This window comes from Schistocerca nitens, chromosome 4 (assembly GCF_023898315.1).
Source record: "Schistocerca nitens isolate TAMUIC-IGC-003100 chromosome 4, iqSchNite1.1, whole genome shotgun sequence".
Classification (NCBI taxonomy): domain Eukaryota; kingdom Metazoa; phylum Arthropoda; class Insecta; order Orthoptera; family Acrididae; genus Schistocerca; species Schistocerca nitens.
Genome location: NC_064617.1, coordinates 793,928,924 through 793,949,377, shown reverse-complemented (window position 1 = coordinate 793,949,377; position 20,454 = coordinate 793,928,924). Strand labels below are relative to the sequence as shown.

At 47.1% G+C, this 20,454-nt stretch overlaps 10 non-coding genes across 10 annotated transcripts; 2 read left to right on the top strand and 8 right to left on the bottom strand.

Moving 5' to 3' along the window:
* Positions 1-9,950: 9,950 nt before the first annotated feature.
* Trnae-uuc (transfer RNA glutamic acid (anticodon UUC)) lies at positions 9,951-10,022 on the bottom strand. The gene has a single exon. It is a non-coding gene; the product is annotated as a tRNA-Glu (tRNA).
* A 308-nt stretch (positions 10,023-10,330) lies between these two features.
* Trnam-cau (transfer RNA methionine (anticodon CAU)) lies at positions 10,331-10,403 on the bottom strand. Its single transcript has one exon. It is a non-coding gene; the product is annotated as a tRNA-Met (tRNA).
* Positions 10,404-11,378: 975 nt separating this feature from the next.
* On the top strand, positions 11,379-11,450 carry Trnag-ucc (transfer RNA glycine (anticodon UCC)). The gene has a single exon. It is a non-coding gene; the product is annotated as a tRNA-Gly (tRNA).
* A 5,896-nt stretch (positions 11,451-17,346) lies between these two features.
* Trnak-uuu (transfer RNA lysine (anticodon UUU)) lies at positions 17,347-17,419 on the bottom strand. The gene has a single exon. It is a non-coding gene; the product is annotated as a tRNA-Lys (tRNA).
* A 296-nt stretch (positions 17,420-17,715) lies between these two features.
* Positions 17,716-17,787, bottom strand: Trnae-uuc (transfer RNA glutamic acid (anticodon UUC)). Its single transcript has one exon. It is a non-coding gene; the product is annotated as a tRNA-Glu (tRNA).
* Positions 17,788-18,095: 308 nt separating this feature from the next.
* Positions 18,096-18,168, bottom strand: Trnam-cau (transfer RNA methionine (anticodon CAU)). The gene has a single exon. It is a non-coding gene; the product is annotated as a tRNA-Met (tRNA).
* A 980-nt stretch (positions 18,169-19,148) lies between these two features.
* Trnag-ucc (transfer RNA glycine (anticodon UCC)) lies at positions 19,149-19,220 on the top strand. Its single transcript has one exon. It is a non-coding gene; the product is annotated as a tRNA-Gly (tRNA).
* A 275-nt stretch (positions 19,221-19,495) lies between these two features.
* Positions 19,496-19,577, bottom strand: Trnas-aga (transfer RNA serine (anticodon AGA)). Its single transcript has one exon. It is a non-coding gene; the product is annotated as a tRNA-Ser (tRNA).
* Positions 19,578-19,716: 139 nt separating this feature from the next.
* Trnak-uuu (transfer RNA lysine (anticodon UUU)) lies at positions 19,717-19,789 on the bottom strand. Its single transcript has one exon. It is a non-coding gene; the product is annotated as a tRNA-Lys (tRNA).
* A 296-nt stretch (positions 19,790-20,085) lies between these two features.
* Trnae-uuc (transfer RNA glutamic acid (anticodon UUC)) lies at positions 20,086-20,157 on the bottom strand. Its single transcript has one exon. It is a non-coding gene; the product is annotated as a tRNA-Glu (tRNA).
* Positions 20,158-20,454: the final 297 nt, after the last annotated feature.

Genomic DNA, 20,454 nt, shown 5'->3' with positions numbered 1-20,454 from the left:
CCAAACCGTCATCGAACCCATCGTTCTACCATTCCTAGACCGGCAAGGGAACTTGCTGTTCCAACAGGACAATGCACGTCCGCATGTATCCCGTGCCACGCAACGTGCTCTAGAAGGTGTAAGTGAACTACCCTGGCCAGCAAGATCTCCGGATCTGTCCCCCATTGAGCATGTTTGGGACTGGATGAAGCGTCGTCTCACGCGGTCTGCACGTCCAGCACGAACGCTGGTCCAACTGAGGCGCCAGGTGGAAATGGCATGGCAAGCCGTTCCACAGGACTACATCCAGCATCTCTACGATCGTCTCCATGGGAGAATAGCAGCCTGCATTGCTGCGAAAGGTCGATATACACTGTACTAGTGCCGACATTGTGCATGCTCTGTTGCCTGTGTCTATGTGCCTGTGGTTCTGTCAGTGTGATCATGTGATGTATCTGACCCCAGGAATGTGTCAATAAAGTTTCCCCTTCCTGGGACAATGAATTCACGTTGTTCTTATTTCAATTTCCAGGAGTGTATATCAGCTATACAGTATTACTTCATTTCCATAGGCAACAACGGCAACTACGAAGTAGGTCACACTCTCGCTAGATATAAAGCCTGAATTTCTGTAACATGTTCCTACTGATGTCACACAGCTATCAGTTGTATGCATGAATACCGGACGGTAAGCACTCTAACTCTGAAACTTAAACCTTGATACGCCACAAAACACACCTTCATGTAAGCTTGCTTTTAAGGAAACATGTTCGTATTCTTTCTTCTGGTCTTAGCTGTCTCTGTTCGGTAATAATTGTTAATATCATTTTCACTTTTGAAACTCGTAATACGTATTTCTGGACGATCATCATCGTTGCAGTATTAGAGTTGTCCATAATCATCGCATGTCCAAGATCCAAGTGTTATATATTTATTCACAGGTTGGCTTTACTCTTCTATCGTTGCACAATCAGTTGTCAGTTCCATATCTGCATCCTATATCTTAAATATTGTGTGTGCCGTGGCTTGATGCAGCAACATTAACATAAAGCTGGAAGGTTGAAGAAGTATGTAGGGGCTGTATACGAGGGAGATAAACTTGAAAGTTATATTATAGTAAGGGAAGTAGATGTAGATTAAGATGAGATGGGAGATATGATACGGCGAGAAGAATTTCAAAAATCTCTGGAACCTATAAGTCGAAACAAGGCTCCGAGAGCAAACTTATTGTGTCAGACCTGCTGATAGCCTTGGTAGAGCCAGCCATGACAAAAGACTTCCAACTGGTGTCCAAGATGTTTGAGACAGGTGAAATATTATGTATGTAAATTGAAGGGGATCACTGCTGACAGTGGAAGTGGGACATTACGTGGATTCACCAGCGACGAGTGAAAATGTATACCAGACCGGGATTGGAACCTGGGTACTTTTGCGTACGATGCAGCTGCGTTAACCATTTCGCCATGCGGAACACAGCTTTAACAGAATAGTGCGGAATATCTCGGTGTGCCACATTGCCAATCCACATCTCCCCGAGCGCCAACTATCCACAATCCCTGTCCATTTTACTCCCGTTCGCTACTCTGAGATTCCGACAAGAGGTCGGACTATTTGTGCATTCGCCCCGAAGAAGGTTCATCCAATGCCCAATTAGGCATAACAATTATATGAGTGGACAGACACTACGGATAGTCGACCCTCAGTGGGAGTGTGGATCGGTCTTCAGACGTACAGAAATAGTCCTGGATGGAATAATGGTGAACGCACCTAACTAATAAGAAGGAGAGCCCGGGTTCGATTCCCGGTCTGATACGCATTTTCACTCGTCGCTGCAGCTGACAGCAGTGATAACCCCTTCAATTTACATATATACTGTTTCACACCTCATATTGTTCGTTGCATTTGTTGGGGGCGGACGTTCGATGACCCCAGTATAAGTTCATCGTTGACTGAGTCCTTTATTATGTATGGCAAATAACCCTCAGACCTAACACGCTGAGTTATCGTTGGGGCATTGCTAAAGATTGTGAGACTTACGCGCTACTTACTGCGCTACAGCCAGCCGGAGTGGCCGAGCGGTTCTAGGCGCTACAGTCCAAGGCCGCGCGACCGCTACGGTCGCAGGTTCGAATCCTGCCTCGGGCATGGAAGTGTGTGTTGTCCTTAGGTTAGTTAGGTTTAAGTAGTTCTAAGTTCTAGGGGACTCATGACCTCAGCAGTTAAGTCCCATAGTGCTCAGAGCAATTTGAACCATTTTTACTGCGCTACCGAGGCACGTTGCAACCAACGTCCAAGGAAACTTGGTAAGTGCCGCATATTAGAGATAGACAGTTTGCGCTTTCTCTGTTGTGTTGCTGCACGTGCTTTCCCTACTTGCTAGATTAAACTGCTGCCGCAGCTTTTTCAACGGAAAGCAGCACTGCCTGAGGTTACAGTACATCGGCCTTGCGGCACCTGAACACAGCGGCCTGTAGGGCCAGGCCGACGATAGAGTTCAGAAATAGCACGCGACGGTCCAAGTACGGTCTCTTGCGTGCTGCGTGTTTGGTTCTTTTCACAGCGAATCCTGCTATACATTCCTGAGGCTGACGCAGCTCAAGGAGCAATCGGCGCGGCAGCATTATGGCGAGAACAGCAAAACGATGCATCGGCCGGGAATCGAACCCGGGCCGCCAGCGTGGTAGGCGAACAACCTACCACTTTTTTAGTTGTTGTTCTCATTTTGTTAGTTGTATTTGTTGGGGGCGGACGTCCGATGACGCCCGTGCTTCCCAAGCATATTCTCGAGCAGCTGTCTGCAGGGGAAGTGGTATTGCCACCCAGCGACGTCGGATACAACCGAAAAAAGTGCTACACACGCGGAGTCCCCCACTGCACTGCCTTAAAGCGACCGCTCATCACTATCGTGTGAGTAACCTAGCGGTCGCGGCGACTAGTCTTGCCCAAAGACGCAGCGTGCGTGGAGGCGCCGCCCAAATGCGTGTGGATGCACCCTCCTACCTCGTAAAGCGCCTACAGCTACTATCACCGTGGGCCGCTGCCGGCGGACGTGAAGCCGACACAGCGGGGCGTTGCGAGGAGCGGCTGTGCGGTGGTGGTGTAATGGTGAGCATAGTTGCCTTCCAAGCAGTTGATCCGTGTTCGGTTCCCGGCCACCGCAACGCGCGCAAAATTTTACTTATGAGTATGTGAGCCACGTGCTGTTAAATTAACGTTTTCTTTCCGTCGTTGCTCCACGCAGTCCATCCTGAAGTATGCCCCGACTCAGCTCGACTGACAAGAAAGCTGACGCTTGTAATTCGCCCTTATCAAAAGGACAGGCGCTATAAACGACTGTGAGAGGTGAGGTGTGGCGAGGTACCAAAACGACAGGCAAACTGCGAAATTTACTGCTCCTTCTTCTTAAAGTAAAACTAAAAAACGGTCGCAGACGGTAGGACTCGAACCTACGCTCCCAGAGGGAATCTGATTTCTAGTCAGACGCCTTAACCACTTTTTTTTCTGCTCTACTAGACCAGCGCTCTGCCACTTTTTTTTTTAGTGAGTAAATCGTGTACCACGTTTTGTTTTTAATTTATTTATCGCTCTGCCACTCTTTTTTGTCTTAACCACTTTTATTGTGTTTTTTATTTTTTTTACTTGTTTTTTCTTTTTTATGGATAATAATCGAACCCGGGCCTCCTGGGTGAGTGCTAGGGATTCTAGCAACTTTCTATTTCTTTTTTTTTTAACACGGGCCCTTAGGACTGAGATTCTGTCCCGCTGACCACTTTTTTTTTGTAATTTTTTATTTGTATTGTTTTTTTTTTTTGAAAAACGAAAATGATGCATTGACCATGAAAAAGAACCTGGGCCGCTTACGTGGCAAGTGTGCATTGTACCCGTTTTTATTTTTTTATTTTTTGTTAATTTTTTGTTTTATTTTATTTATGCAGTTGTTAACTTTTTTTAATAATGAAAGACGGAAATAAAATTTGGAGATTCTATTCGGGAAAAGCATGAACTGACATTATAAATGCAGCTGCTATTGTTGATACTGCCGTAAGCATAGCTGTTTCGGGGTTCTGATGAGGCCTTCACGGCTACCGTAGCGGCCACGGGGCACACGAAGTCCCCACCGTACTTCACCCTCACCTGCAGTCCCCTACTTTAGCACGTTTCTTCCTGGGTATGATTTATACTGTGACATCTTAACCTATTCCCTGTTTGTTAAACATGATTCTTAACATATTTCCAAAATTCTTTTTATGATCTTGTTGCTTGTGTGTTTTATAGTATTCCCCACAGTGATATGTCCGGTAGTCCGTGATATTATCGTCACCTTTCGAGTTGACAATGTAACTCACGTAGTTCCCAAGAAGCCACAATATGGCATTATGTTTCGGTGCAGGAAGAAAGACCTTTTCTGGGAAGAAAATAAGATTCAAATTTAGCTCCCTCCCATCGCTGCGGGTCAGGAAGGCTATCTGCTGCTTTACCTCTTGCCATATATCTTTATACCCTTTGCAGACAAAGCGGTGATCCAACGTGTCAGTTGCGTTGCATTTCTGACAATTTTTTGTGTCACTGAGACCTGTGGAATGGAGTTTTTCGTTAGTACTAATGACGTTATTCACCACTCTGTACCATGCCACCTGAACTTCCGTTGGTAGTAACTTGTTGTTGATATTGGTCCATATAGTGTTCCAGGCTCTGTTCGGGTTCTTTGTCTGTGTCTTATTGTAATTGGCCGCCGTTCGTAAACTGTTGAAGATATAGCGACAGTTTCTCTTGCTTTTATCCCGTGCTATGCAGCGCATGTAGCTTAATTCAAAGTAGATGAATCTAATATGTTTTAATTTATAATTTATCTGACTTATATCTATCGGCGGTTGGAAGCTTTGTGGTTTAAAAAAGTTGAATAATTTAGCTGTTAGAGCGTCTGGATGACTTTCAATAACGTCCAAAGACCGCTTAAGAAATAAGGCAGTAGATCTTTTGTGGACATTTGTGAGGCCAAGGCCTCCCTCTTCCGGTGTTAAAGTCAACGCGTCCACAGCAACTCGAAAGATATTCCCGTGCCAAATGTAGCTACAAACGGTTGACATTATCGCTTTAGCTATTCCCTTGGGTATTGGCAAAATCTGTCCGATGTAAGTTGCCCTATATGAAACTGCTAAGTTTATCAACTTAATTTTTTGCTTGATATTGACGTCCCTCATATGATTTAAAATGAGCGTGCCACGGATCTTATCGAGTACAGTTCTCCAGTTAGATGCTATTATCCGAAGAGGGCAGCTGTAGAGAGTATCTCCCAGGGCTGTATGCCGGTCCACACTCTTAGCCCAAGTGATGGTAACGTCAGATAGTCCGTGCAGATTTAGAAAAACACTCTTCGTGACATTTATTCTCGCACCCGATGCGGTGCAGTAGAACTGTAAGTTTTCTGTTACCCTTGCTATGTCTGCGGCGCTGCGAATTATCACTCCTACGTCATCTGCGAATGCATTCGTCACTTGTTTCATGCCTGACACTAGCAAGCCCTCTAAGACGTCGTCTAACCTCCGTAAAAGTGGTTCCAAGGCAACTACATATAACATCATTGACAATGGACTCCCCCGAGGGACTCCACCGGCTACGGGAATATCTTTAGTACGATGACCATTAATAGTTACTTTCGTTGATAAACCATTTAAGATGTTGGCTAAAACGTTCACATTACCATCATAAAACCCCATGTAGGTCATGGTTTTCAGAAGATATTCTTGATCGACCCTGTCAAATGCCTTGCTAAAGTCTATAAAAGCCAGACCACCATTTGCCGTTGTATTTGCAAAAATTGAAACTATGTCCCTGTACGCACTTATAGTTGTAAAGATACTGCGCCCTGGAAGACAAGTCTGATGACTACCGATGATCTTTCCTAAAATCGGTTGCAGTCTCTCTTTAAGGACCCTAGCTACGATTTTGTAGTCAGAATTCAATAGGCTGATGGGCCGTGTCTTAGTGATATCCTTTAAACCTGTGGTCCTGCCCTTTGGAATTAACACTGTTATACTCTGTTTGAAGGCCACCGGAACATCCTCCCAATGAAGAATTTCGTTTATCATGTCCGTGAATTCATTGCCTATAATGTGCCAGTACGTTCGGTAAAACTCCAGTGGCAGCCCATCTGGACCTGGTGACTTCTTGGAAGGTGAGCACCTAATTACGTCAAAAACGTCATCCTTGGTGAGGTCAGCATAGAAGTTGCGGTTGCCCTCTTCCGTTATAGTGTTCTCTAGGCCTGTTGATGATAAGAGGTCTCGTACGGCATTGTCTATCTGATTAACACTATATAGTGTATTGTAAAATCGATACGCCTCGTCGATCATGTCCTTCTGGTTGGTGAGGACTCTCTGATTTTCCGCTCTGAGGGACCCTATAAAATTTCGTCGCCTTTGTTTTGCGTGTTGTAGAAGGTGATATATTGAGGCAGTTTCATCTTCCAAAATACTGTGTGAGTGCGATCTGATTTTTAATCCTTCTAGCTGAGATCTCTTAATATTGAGTAGCGCTGCTTTTGTTTTGTTGATCTGCATTAAGATGTCCTGGGACATTGGCTCCTCGTAAAGATCACGTAAGCATGCGTAGTGGAACTCTGTTGTGTGTCTTATCCACCTCATTCTCTCCTTGCTAAACGCTAACAGAGTCGCCCTTAATTTTTTCTTCACCACAGCGGTCCACCATTCAACCGTGGACCGATGTTTGTGACGCACTCGTAAGGCGGCCCGCCAAGTCTCTTGTATTTCTGCAGCTAAGGCATTCTCCAGTGACACGCTTATATTCAGTTTCCAAAACGGCCCACCCCAGTAAGCTGACTGCTTTCTTAACCGTATGCTGCACTTTACTCCTAGGTGGTCGGAAATATAGGTGGATATTACTTCAACGCCAGCAACTTCATTTTCTAGAGTAGATGATACATAGAACCGGTCAATCCTACTTTGGGACCTGCTACTAAAGTAAGTAAATTTGACCAATGTAGGAAATTTCAGTTCCCAAGCATCCGTCCATTTCATGTGCGACACCAAATACTGTATCTCCTTGACCTTATTACAATTTGGCCGTTGGTCCTTGTCATTGAGTACGCAATTCCAGTCACCTCCAAGCAAAACATCAGCAGGATTGTCCTGAAGTAAAACTAAGATATCACTTTTGTAAAACGTGGCCCTTTCTTCTCGCACATTGTTGCCTGATGGTGCATAAACAATTACAATGGCTGTATTGTGGATGTTACACCGAATGCCCCTCCCAGAGTCTAATTTACAAATGTCTGTCATTTCGATGCTCGAATAAGCACTTCCTGTAAAAGGGCAATATCGGTGTCCGACTGATAGATAAAATCTTGAAGTGCGGCCACTTTAGTTGCATTTTGAATTTTGTTAATATTTAATGTGGCCACATTATAGGTTTGGAGCATGCGCCAGATAGTTCAGGTGAGTTTATTGATTGCGTAGTACTTCCATATGAAATTTTTCTGTCGTCATCCGTCCCACGTTTAGTCTCAAGGCTATCTAGCCAACTCTATTAATAACAAAGGTCTTCTTCTTGACTTGGGTCATCGTCCATGTTATCTACACCCTGCTCTGCGTCATCGTCCGCCCAATTGACGTGTGCTGCTGATGCGTGTTCACCTGGCAGTGTCCCACCTTCTGGAAATTTGTTCGTGAGCCCAGTTTGCGATGGGTGATGGTCGCCCCCGGGGTCTTCTTGCCAGTCCGTTCTCTCCGGGTGCCCAGTAGTCCCTGTCGGCTCCAGATCTTCTGCCTTCTGATCCTTGTTCCGTAGATGTTTCAGCTTTTCCCTGAGAGCTGGGGCCAAAGTCTCTGCCGCTTGGTGTGCCAAACGACGCTTTTTTGACTTCTTCCTCCTCCGCAGGGATCCTGTAGGAGACAAGTCAGGGGAATGTTCCGGTGGTTCGGTGGAAGAAGACAGTGGTGAGAGCGGTTCTGTCGTTGTCTCAGAGTTCCCCGTGGGAGTTTCTGTAAGAGCCTCTGTTTGGGGTTCCTTCACTTCCGCATGTGGCGTTTGGGGTTCCGGAGGTTGCCCTCCTTGCATTGCCGGGTGGTGGACGGCCCGGTTACGGACACCAGCGTCGCCATCACTCGACATCCTTGCAGCTCGTTCGCCCTGTGCGTCTAGCGGGAGGTCGAGTAGTTTGTCGCCTTCCATCGGTGACTTGGTAGATTCTTGGGGCACTTCGTGTCGCTGCGAGTCCGAAGATTGCTGTGCAGTACCTACTCCTTTGCTTGACTGTATCGTCTCCCGCAGTTCTGTTGGTCTTCCGTCCGTATCACTTATCGCAGTTGTATCGTCGTAAGAGAGCCTAACAGCAGGTGCTCGGTCGTCCACAGAGTCGGTCAACTCTGTGGCGGTTGTGGCGGCCGCCAGTGCTTTGACTTGTTCCACGTGCTCAACTGTTGACGTTTCTGCAGATTTGCGGCCGTACGTGGCAGCCGCGTACGTTAACTGAAGGCTGACAGCAGCGCCAGGAACTGCAGCCTCCCCGCTCGGTAGCTGTGGGACACGCCGTTTGCTACATTCACTGCCTATGTGCTCTGGCGAGTTGCACAATGCACATGTCTTGGGTTGACCGTCATAGATAACTATGGCGCGGTGTCCACAGACATTTACATATGACGGTATGTGCCTTTGAAGATCTATCTTAACTTGGCGGACTCCATTCAGGACAGGAAACATATGTGGCTCCGACCATTTTTCAGCAATGTTCGAAATAACACGGCCATACGATGGAAGGATGTTATTAATTTCCTCTGCGGAAACCTCAAATGGCAACTCAAAGACCCTAATTGTACGTATGCCTCATCCGGTGTGTGAGACGGAAACATCACTCACTGTACCGTCGGTATATTTAAACTTCAGTACTCCGCCACACTTATCCATAATAGAGACACATGAATCTGGGTTAGTCAGTTTCACAAAAGCCGCATTTGAAACGAACGATAAATGAACACCTATCTTGTCATTGACAGTAATCTTAACAGAATCTAGTAACCACTGTTTTACTTCATATGCCTTAGGCCTCAAGAAATTTCTGTCGAAAGTAAATTTAATCGTGTCTTACCTCATTACTATAATCGCGTTCATTCTATCTCGAAATCAGTAAATATAGCCTAACTCGCAAAGATAACGAAGTGAATAACCTCGTGACAGCAAACAGCAGTTGTTTACTTCAAGACACCAAGCCAGCCGCCACACGTCCGCCCCGCACCGCGGCTGCGACCCGAATGCACTCGGCCACGACTGCTCGTAGCTGAAGCTTCCCTCGAATCGTGAAAACTCCAACCGGTCTGCGCAGAATGTTGACAGGAAACGAACTCTGTGCACTGATTACGGCAGGGCTACCATCGCTACGATACGAGCCACTGCGGAAACGTTAAAATCTTCGCCCGGACAGGGACTTGAACCCTGGACCCTTAGGTTAAAAGCCTAATGCTCTACCGACTTTTTTTTTTTTTTTTTAATCTCATTTTGTTCGTTATTGTTCGTTTCAATTGTTCGTGGCGGACGTCTCCTGACGCCCGTTGAAGTTCGTTATGGATCCATTCACTCAGTTTTTTTTTATTACAGAGGGCAGCGAACCCTCTGACCGAACACGCTGAGCTACCGTGCCGGCACCGACTGAGCTATCCGGGCTCACCCTTGTTGTGGATGGAGCGGCTGCAAGCAATGTGAATAACTGGAACGCGTGTGTAGGCGTACTACGGTAACAGCTGGCTTCTGGCGCAACTGGCGACTTCACCGACTTCCCACTGACGCTGGTAGCAGCCCAACAGCGGACCAGGGCCACTTCTCCCTTTATTCCGGTGCCGACAGTAATTGCATCATGTGCCTGTTTTCCCCGATTACGTTCGGCCGAAGCTCCGGAAGGTGGGCGACAAACAACAGTTCGAAGGCCAAAACATGGAGCGTTGTGTGCGCAAAAACTTCCGTTCCGGTACCGGGAATCGAACCCGGGCCTCCTGGGTGAAAGCCAGGTATCCTAGCCACTAGACCACACCGGATTTGCTCGATAAGCGTGAGATCTTCTCCGTCTCCTCTCGTATTTCGTGCTGAATCTGGTCTCAGTGGTGTTCTCTGTATGCGAGCATATTTGCGCCTACAGACTGGCATGGCGCACAGCTCGAAATTGACTATTCATTATTTTACTCATAACAAGGGAAGAGAAAGATCAAAGTTATACGTTGTCATAATTGGAAATAAACATATTGACGCTGAGGTGTAGCCTCCTTGTGGATAACGAACGACAGTTAAGTTCGTTCCCTAGCAACAGCAACGCCGTTAATTCAGCCATGATGTACAGCAAATTAAATGCCCCGGGTGAGGATCGAACTCACAACCTTAAGATTATGAGACTTACGCGCTACCTACTGCGCTACCGAGGCACGTTGCAAGCAACCTTACAGGAAACTTGGTAAGTCTCGCATATTAGAGATAGACAGTTTGCGCTTTCTCAAGAATCTGTTGTGTTGCTACACGTGCTTTCCCTACTTGCTAGATTAAACTGCTGCCGCAGCTTTTTCAACGGAACGCAGCACTGCCCGAGGTTACAGTACATCGCCCTTGCGGTACCTGAACACAGCGGCCTGTTGGGCCAGGCCGATGTTAGAGTTCAGAAATAGCACGCGACCGTCCAAGTACGGTCTATTGCGTGCTGCGTGTATGGTTCTTCTCACAGCGAATCCTGCTATACATTCCTGAGGCTGACGCAGCTCAGGCGAGGAATCGGCGCGGCAGCATTATAGCGAGAACAGCAGAACGATGCATCGGCCGGGAATCGAACCCGGGCCGTCCGCATGCTAAGCGAGCATTCACCAATTTTTTTTTTGTTCTCATTTCTTTCGTTGCATTTGTTGGGGGCGGACGTCCGATGACGCCCGTTCAAGTTCATCGTTGACTCGGTCTTTTATTACAGAGGGCAGATAACTCTCAGACCGAACACGCTGAGCTATCGTGCCGGCAAGCCTTACGATTATGAGACTTACGCGCTGCCTACTGCACTACTGAGGCACATGCCATTGAACCACCGATGCTCGACAAGCTGCCCGTGCTTCCCGAGCACTTTTCTGCAGGGGAAAGTGGGATTGCCACCCAGCGACGTCGGATACAACCGAAAAAAGTGCTACACACGTGGAGTCCTCCACTACATTGCCTTAAAACGAATGCTCATCACTATCGTGTGAGTAACCTTGCGGCCGCGGCGACTAGTCTTGCCCAAAGACGCAGCGTGCGTGGAGGCGCTACCCGAATGCGTGTGGATGCACCCTCCTACCTCGAAAAGCGCCTGCAGCTACTATCACCGTGGGCCGCTGCTGGCGGGCGGGAAGCCTAAACAGCGGGAAGTTGCGAGCAGCGGCTGTGCGGTGGTGGTGTAATGGTGAGCATAGTTGCCTTCCAAGCAGTTGATCCGGGTTCGATTCCCGGCCACCGCAAGTGGCGCTGGTTTTTTCGTATGAGTATGTGAGCCGCGTGCTGTTACATGAAGGTTTTTTTCGTCGTTGCTCCACGCAGACCATCCTGTAGTATGTCCCGACTTTGCTCGACTGACGCGAAAGCTGTCGCTTGGAATTCGCCCTTATCAAAATGACAGGCACTATAAACGGCTGTGAGAGGCGAGGTGTGGAGAGGTACCAAAACGACAGGCAAACTGCGAAATTTTCTGCTCGTTCTTCTTAAACAAAAAAGAAAAAAACCGACGCAGTCGGTAGGACTCGAACCTACGCTCCCAGAGGGAATCTGATTTCTAGTCAGACGCCTTAACCACTTTTTTTTTTTTTTTGCTCTACGACTTTTTTTTATTGTTTTTTTTTTCGAGACAAGTCGCATAAGAGGAGCAACAAAAACGCGCACTTCCGGTACCGGGAATCGAACCCGGGCCTCCTGGGTGAGAGCCAGGTATCCTAGCCACTTTTTTTTTTTAACGCCTTAACCACTCGGCCACCTTTTTTTTTTTTTTTTTTTTATAACTCTACCACTTATTTCATTTGTGTCTGTTGGTTTTGTTTTTTTCGTATGTAATACCGTGTAGTATCCGTAGTCACTTCGCAATGATCAATAAAATAGGTTACTGAGTCCACTGTCGCCCGTTACGTCCTTATAGTTTCTGTCGTACTGTGGGTCGTTTTTAACCAATGCCTGTTCTCTCGAAGACTATATTCAACATGTTGCCATAGAGGTTTGTATGGTTACTGAATTTTTTGGATTCCCAGTAAGCTGATTCCATGTAGACCATGAAATCAATTGAATTGTCAGATCCATTTCTACCAATTACGTAATGTGTGTAGTGACCCAAGAGCCACATGACAGTGTTATTTTTCCGTTCTGGGAAAAATATCTCTTCAGGCTGTAACAGCATTCGTGGCGTATAATTGCGGCCATCACTTCTGGTGAGGAGTGCTATCTTTCTTCTGATCCATGTCCAATTGTGAACTAGTCCACTGCAGGTGAATCTGTGTTGAAGTGTGTCCACGAATCCACACTTAGTGCAGTGATGTGTATCACTGAGTCCTATTCGATAAAGTTTTTCATTGGTTGGTACAGTGTCGCAGACCACCTTGTACCAAGTGGAAGCCACTTCTGTTGAATGGATTTTGAGGCTAATATTTTGCCATACAGTACGCCATATGACGTTCGGATACTTGATTTCTATGGTATTTTGTGTATCCGATTTATGCCATGTATTTAAAATCTCTCTTGTAGTTATATGTGACTTGTACACCGTGCCTGCCTCTAAGTAACTGACCTCAATATAAAAGTCCTTGACATGCGTGAGTTTGTTGTTTAGTTGGCCCACATTCACCGGGGGCTGCAGGGAACGTGGCTGGACAATTGTGAAGAGTCTGGAGGTAATGTTATTTCTGTCTTCATTAATCATAAACAGGGTTCTTTTGACGTAAAGTGCAGATGCTTTTTTAACCAAATTAGTGAGCCCTAATCCGCCCACCAGTCTTGCTTTGGTCACACTGTCGAGTCTAACTTTAAAAATGTTGCCTTTCCACAAGTAACTATTGGCAAGTCGCATTACCTTTTTCACCTGTAATTTCGGTGCTGGGAATATTTGTGCTACAAAACAGGCTTTAGTAAACATGTAGGTGTTAATTAATTGAACTTTCTGCAATAAATTCGCGGATCGCCAACAAAGTTCGTTGAACGCACCCTGCATTTTGGTCGCCGTGTCCCGCCAATTTACTGCAGCCATCTTCATTGGACAATTGTTTATAGTAATACCTAGTGTTTTGTGGGAATCAACTAGTGTAGCCCATTGGCTGCGTACCCTGTCAAATCCTCTTAAGTTTAGGATTTTACTCTTATGTATGTTCACCTTTGCACCAGAGGCGCGACTATATTGACGTATCGTCTCTTCCAGAATTGTAATTTCACCTCCGTGTCGAAGGACGACGCCCACGTCATCGGCATATGCTTTTGCTGTAAGCGTGACCCCGGATATTGTGACGCCACTTAATTTGTCTCTGAGTTGCCGTAGCAAAGGCTCAAGTGCAAGAACATACAATAGCATTGATAATGGGCTCCCTTGTGGAACGCCCCTCTGTATATGAATAGTTTTCGTCGGCTGCCCGTTTACGTAAGCCTTTGCAGTGATGCCGGTCATCATCTGGTGGATTACACTAACTGCTCGATCGTCAAAAGCCAGGTGTTTAAATATGAGATCGACGTACCGGTGGCTGACATGGTCAAATGCCTTGCAGAAATCGATGAAGTATAGTGCACATCTGATGTCAGTGACTGCCACAATAGAAATGAGGTCTCTGTATTCGGAGATGACTGACATGATGGTCCTGCCTGGGAAGCAGGCTTGATGGCCGGTTATTACAGTTCTTAGAAATGGTGTGAGTCTCTCCTTCAGTGCTCGTGCAATAGTCTTGTAATCATAGTTCATCAACATTAAGGGGCGAAAATTATCGATTTTCTTTTGTCCTTTACGTTTCGGAATCAAGACTAGTTTTCCTTCCTTAAGTTCAGTTGGTAAGTCTCCTCCATGTAAGGTTTCGTTTATTACATCCGTGAACGTTGACCCAATTATATGCCAAAACTTTTGATAAAATTCTTTTGGTAATCCATCTGGACCCGCCGATTTGTTGGAAGGTGACGTCTTTACTAGATTAAATAGTTCGTCCTCTGCAAATGCAGCAATCAGACAGTTATTTTCTTCAGTAGTGATCCGTTCCGTTAATAAGTGCAACATTTCAGTACTCGCAGTCTCGGCAGTCTGGTCTTTAGTGTAGAGGTGAGCGAAATGTTGTTGGATTGCGCGCACTATGTCATTTTGGTCTGTAATAACGGTCCCGTCTTCGAGTTTGAGGTCTTCAATAAAACCGCGTCGCCTATTAAGTTGGTGTTTGATCAGGTGAAACATTGAAGTAGTTTCTTCTTGTAGTAGAGACTTTGCCTTTGATTTAAGTTTTAATCCCTCTAACTGCTGTCGTGTGATGCTTAGAAGCTTCGCTTTGATTTGTCGAATTTGCTCTAGATGAGTAGTAGCTACGTCGTGTTTGTCATGTAGTTCCCGCAATACAGTGTAATAAAATTCGATTGTCTTTTTGCCATCTCTAGTTTTTTGAAAACTGTATGATTTTAAGGTTTGCCTAAGTTTAGGCTTGGCAAACTTGACCCACCATTCGATTTTAGATCCGTATTTATGCACTGATTTCAAACATGCCGTCCATGTGGCTTTGACCCACCCTTCTAGTTCGTCATCTTTGAGATGGGCAATGTTGAGCATCCACTGATTGCGGTAAAATTTTGTAGGTTGCTTTGCTAAATTGATAGTCACAGAAAACCCACAGTGATCCGAGCAGTATGTCGGGATTACTTCCACATCCAACACATTATGACTTAGATTCTCCGACACATACTGCCTATCTATCCGACTGCATGATGTCGAAGTGAAATGCGTGAACTTGACTAGCGTAGGGAATTTGACTTCCCATGCATCTTTGTACTTCATGTTTTTGATTAAGTCATGCAGCTCCTTGGAGTAGTTAAAATGCGGTACCTGATCTTTCCTGTGAACTACACAATTAAAGTCGCCACCAATTATTACAGACGCAGGATTTTTCCTCAACAAGTAGATTATGTCTTCCTTGAAGAATTGAGCTCTCGCAGCTCTGTTGGTGGTACCGGACGGTGCATAAACATTTACAACAGTGACATCAAATATTTTACAACTTAGGCCTCTTCCTGTAACTAGTTTATCCAACAACATGACCGGTATGCCTTCACGAGTTAAAATTGCGGTCCCTGTATTTTCGTCCGGTAGGACATTATAAAAGATTTGAAAACCCGGCACGGTGAAATCAGTGAATAGCACTTCTTGCAACAAAGCAACATCAGCCTCTGTTTCATAGATAAATCGTTTTAACACAACTTTTTTCAAATCTGACGTTATCCTGTTAACGTTAATAGTTAATATTTTATAAGCTTGACTCATCCGAGAAGGTTAATGGTCATGTATGGACGACAAAGTAGAGTGAGTACAAAATCCGAGATTTACACTTCGCCCAATGTGTACAATGTATTTTAGGGGAAGAAGATCCAGTCGGAAATCCGCTGCTATTGCACTACTGTTTGTGAATCTGCGGAGGCTGTATGTCTATCTTTGCAATTATCTTGATCTACACCGACTGACACTTCAGGATTGCCAACTCCTTTACTGTCCGGTGATTTTTGCCGTTGTGTGCCCCCGCTGCGTTTCGCCTGCGCCCTGCCGACGTTGACGTTCGGCTGCGGCTTCAGGCGGCGCCGCTGTGTGTCTTGCGCGGTTCCGGCTGTATTTGGAGTACCTGTCCCTTGTGCAGGTCCCTCTTGTTTTTGGGCTGCACTGTGGGGGTCATTTAAGTCTTGAACGTGATCACTACTACCGACTTGATCAACAAGTTGCACCTTAGTGTCTTGTTCTACCGCAGACGAGGAAGTGCCATCAGTATGTTGATCACATTCCTGATTCGTATTTTCGGGTCCCTCTGGAATGGATGCCTGCATGGCTGCCTCGGCCGGTTCCATTGCAGCGACTGCATCATTAGCTGATGATGGAACATTGGCATTGGGGTGGCCTGATGATTCCGCCTCCACTGCAATGGCTGATTCCAGTGCTGTTTCATTACTGGCTTTTTGCTTTTGCACAGAGTGGGTGTGACCGGAACCATCCTCATCGGAAGAAATATCGGCTGAGTCCCAAGGGCGCTTATTGCCGGAGGCACTACGGTCACTAGCAGCAGGGGCAGATTGCTCCTCTACAATAGGCATTATCATGGCACTGTCATTCACTAAAGGGGGATCTTGCACGGTATCGGAATGCAGAGAGACAACGGGCTGTTCTACATTACTTCGCATCAGGACATCACTAAATGTAAGCCGCTGTCGCTGTTGCAAATTGTTTTTTAAAACAAACATGCGACGGGGACAATCCTGCCTCAGGTGGCCACTCTCGTTACAAACATGGCACGTGGGAATTTGTCCGGTATAGGTAACTAGCCCCTTGTATCCACTCACCATTATGTGCGACGGGATATTAATCTTTACTGCCATTTCAACGGATCGCACCCCGCTATAACACTGCAGCTTATGTTCCCTGGACCACATTTCATTTCGAACAGACCTAACGTCACCGTACTTCGACAAAACCTCCTTCAGGTAGCAATTTTCAACTTCAGGTGGGAGATTGAAAACACGGACATTTTTCAACTCTACATCAGCATTGGAAAGCGTAACGATACTCACAGACCCGTTCCGATGGCGAAATTCAATGCGTCCCCCGAATTTCAGCAGAAGGCGCTCCATGATAACTGGATTGTGCAACTTGACGAAGAAACAGTACTGTTCCAAATCGTAATAGGCAGTGTGGACCTGTTCTGTAGTTATCCCGAAGACGTCGACAATCCACTCGTGGATCTCTAGTGAGCTTGGTTGCAGAGCACGGGTTGACTTATCAAATTCAAATTTCAGGGTATTCTTCCTGGGACACTGACGAAACATATCGCTAATTAACCCTTAACGGGCTAACAGCATCGAACGGTGACACGAAATACACAACAACACGCAGGCACAGAACAGTAATACGACACGCGACGGACACAAACTCCACTTGTAAACAATCGCTAGCTTGGCGGAGCGGACGGAACCTCCTCACACTAGCGCGTCTCAAGCGCAACAAACCACTCGGCCACGACTGCTCGTAACTGAAGTTTCCCTGGAATCGTGAGAAATGCAACCGGTCTGCGCAGAATGTTGACAGGAAACGAACTCTGTGCACTGATTACGGCAGGGCTACCATCGCTACGAGACGAGCCATTGCGGAAACGTTAAAATCTTCGCCCGGACAGGGACTTGAACCCTGGACCCTTAGGTTAAAAGCCTAATGCTCTACCGACTGAGCTATCCGGGCTCACCCTTGTTGTGGATGGAGCGGCTGCAAGCAATGTGAATAACTGGAACGCGTGTGTAGGCGTACTACGGTAACAGCTGGCTTCTGCCGCAACTGGCGACTTCACCGACTTCCCACTGACGCTGGTAGCAGCCCAACAGCGGACCAGTGCCACTTCTCCCTTTATTCCGGTGCCGACAGTAATTGCATCATGTGCCTGTTTTCCCCGATTACGTTCGGCCGAAGCTCCGGAGGGTGGGCGACAAACGACAGTTCGAAGGCCAAAACATGGAGCGTTGTGTGCGCAAAAACTTCCGTTCCGGTACCGGGAATCGAACCCGGGCCTCCTGGGTGAAAGCCAGATATCCTAGCCAGTAAACCACACCGGATTTGCTCGATAAGCGTGAGATCTTCTCCGTCTCCTCTCGTATTTCGTGCTGAATCTGGTCTCAGTGGTGTTCTCTGTTTGCGAGCATATTTGCGCCTACAGACTGGCATGGCGCACAGCTCGAAATTGACTATTCATTATTTTACTCATAACAAGGGAAGAGAAAGATCAAAGTTGTACGTTGTCATAATTGGAAATAAACATATTGACGCTGAGGTGTAGCCTCCTTGTGGATAACGAACGACAATTAAGTTCGTTCCCTAGCAACAGCAACGCCGTTAATTCAGCCATGATGTACAGCAAATTAAATGCCCCGGGTGAGGATCGAACTCACGACCTTAAGATTATGAGACTTACGCGCTACCTACTGCGCTACCGAGGCACGTTGCAAGCAACGTTACAGGAAACTTGGTAAGTCTCGCATATTAGAGATAGACAGTTTGCGCTTTCTCAAGAATCTGTTGTGTTGCTACACGTGCTTTCCCTACTTGCTAGATTAAACTGCTGCCGCAGCTTTTTCAACGGAACGCAGCACTGCCCGAGGTTACAGTACATCGCCCTTGCGGCACCTGAACACAGCGGCCTGTTGGGCCAGGCCGACGTTAGAGTTCAGAAATAGCACGCGACCGTCCAAGTACGGTCTACTGCGTGCTGCGTGTATGGTTCTTCTCACAGCGAATCCTGCTATACATTCCTGAGGCTGACGCAGCTCAGGCGAGGAATCGGCGCGGCAGCATTATAGCGAGAACAGCAGAACGATGCATCGGCCGGGAATCGAACCCGGGCCGTCCGCATGCTAAGCGAGCATTCACCAATTTTTTTTTTTTTTTGTTCTCATTTCTTTCGTTGCATTTGTTGGGGGCGGACGTCCGATGACGCCCGTTCAAGTTCATCGTTGACTCGGTCTTTTATTACAGAGGGCAGATAACTCTCAGACCGAACACGCTGAGCTATCGTGCCGGCAAGCCTTACGATTATGAGACTTACGCGCTGCCTACTGCACTACTGAGGCACATGCCATTGAACCACCGATGCTGGACAAGCTGCCCGTGCTTCCCGAGCACTTTTCTGCATGGGAAAGTGGGATTGCCACCCAGCGACGTCGGATACAACCGAAAAAAGTGCTACACACGTGGAGTCCTCCACTACATTGCCTTAAAACGAATGCTCATCACTATCGTGTGAGTAACCTTGCGGCCGCGGCGACTAGTCTTGCCCAAAGACGCAGCGTGCGTGGAGGCGCTACCCGAATGCGTGTGGATGCACCCTCCTACCTCGAAAAGCGCCTGCAGCTACTATCACCGTGGGCCGCTGCTGGCGGGCGGGAAGCCGACACAGCGGGGCGTTGCGAGCAGCGGCAGTGCGGTGGTGGTGTAATGGTGAGCATAGTTGCCTTCCAAGCAGTTGATCCGGGTTCGATTCCCGGCCACCGCAAGTGGCGCTGGTTTTTTCGTATGAGTATGTGAGCCGCGTGCTGTTACATGAAGGTTTTTTTCGTCGTTGCTCCACGCAGACCATCCTGTAGTATGTCCCGACTTGTCCCGACTTTGCTCGGCTGACGCGAAAGCTGACGCTTGGAATTCGCCCTTATCAAAATGACAGGCAATATAAACGGCTGTGAGAGGCGAGGTGTGGAGAGGTACCAAAACGACAGGCAAACTGCGAAATTTTCTGCTCGTTCTTCTTAAACAAAAAAAGAAAAAAACTGACGCAGTCGGTAGGACTCGAACCTACGCTCCCAGAGGGAATCTGATTTCTAGTCAGACGCCTTAACCACTCGGCCACGACTGCTCGTAACTGAAGTTTCCCTGGAATCGTGAGAAATGCAACCGGTCTGCGCAGAATGTTGACAGGAAACGAACTCTGTGCACTGATTACGGCAGGGCTACCATCGCTACGAGACGAGCCATTGCGGAAACGTTAAAATCTTCGCCCGGACAGGGACTTGAACCCTGGACCCTTAGGTTAAAAGCCTAATGCTCTACCGACTGAGCTATCCGGGCTCACCCTTGTTGTGGATGGAGCGGCTGCAAGCAATGTGAATAACTGGAACGCGTGTGTAGGCGTACTACGGTAACAGCTGGCTTCTGCCGCAACTGGCGACTTCACCGACTTCCCACTGACGCTGGTAGCAGCCCAACAGCGGACCAGTGCCACTTCTCCCTTTATTCCGGTGCCGACAGTAATTGCATCATGTGCCTGTTTTCCCCGATTACGTTCGGCCGAAGCTCCGGAGGGTGGGCGACAAACGACAGTTCGAAGGCCAAAACATGGAGCGTTGTGTGCGCAAAAACTTCCGTTCCGGTACCGGGAATCGAACCCGGGCCTCCTGGGTGAAAGCCAGGTATCCTAGCCACTAGACCACACCGGATTTGCTCGATAAGCGTGAGATCTTCTCCGTCTCCTCTCGTATTTCGTGCTGAATCTGGTCTCAGTGGTGTTCTCTGTTTGCGAGCATATTTGCGCCTACAGACTGGCATGGCGCACAGCTCGAAATTGACTATTCATTATTTTACTCATAACAAGGGAAGAGAAAGATCAAAGTTGTACGTTGTCATAATTGGAAATAAACATATTGACGCTGAGGTGTAGCCTCCTTGTGGATAACGAACGACAATTAAGTTCGTTCCCTAGCAACAGCAACGCCGTTAATTCAGCCATGATGTAC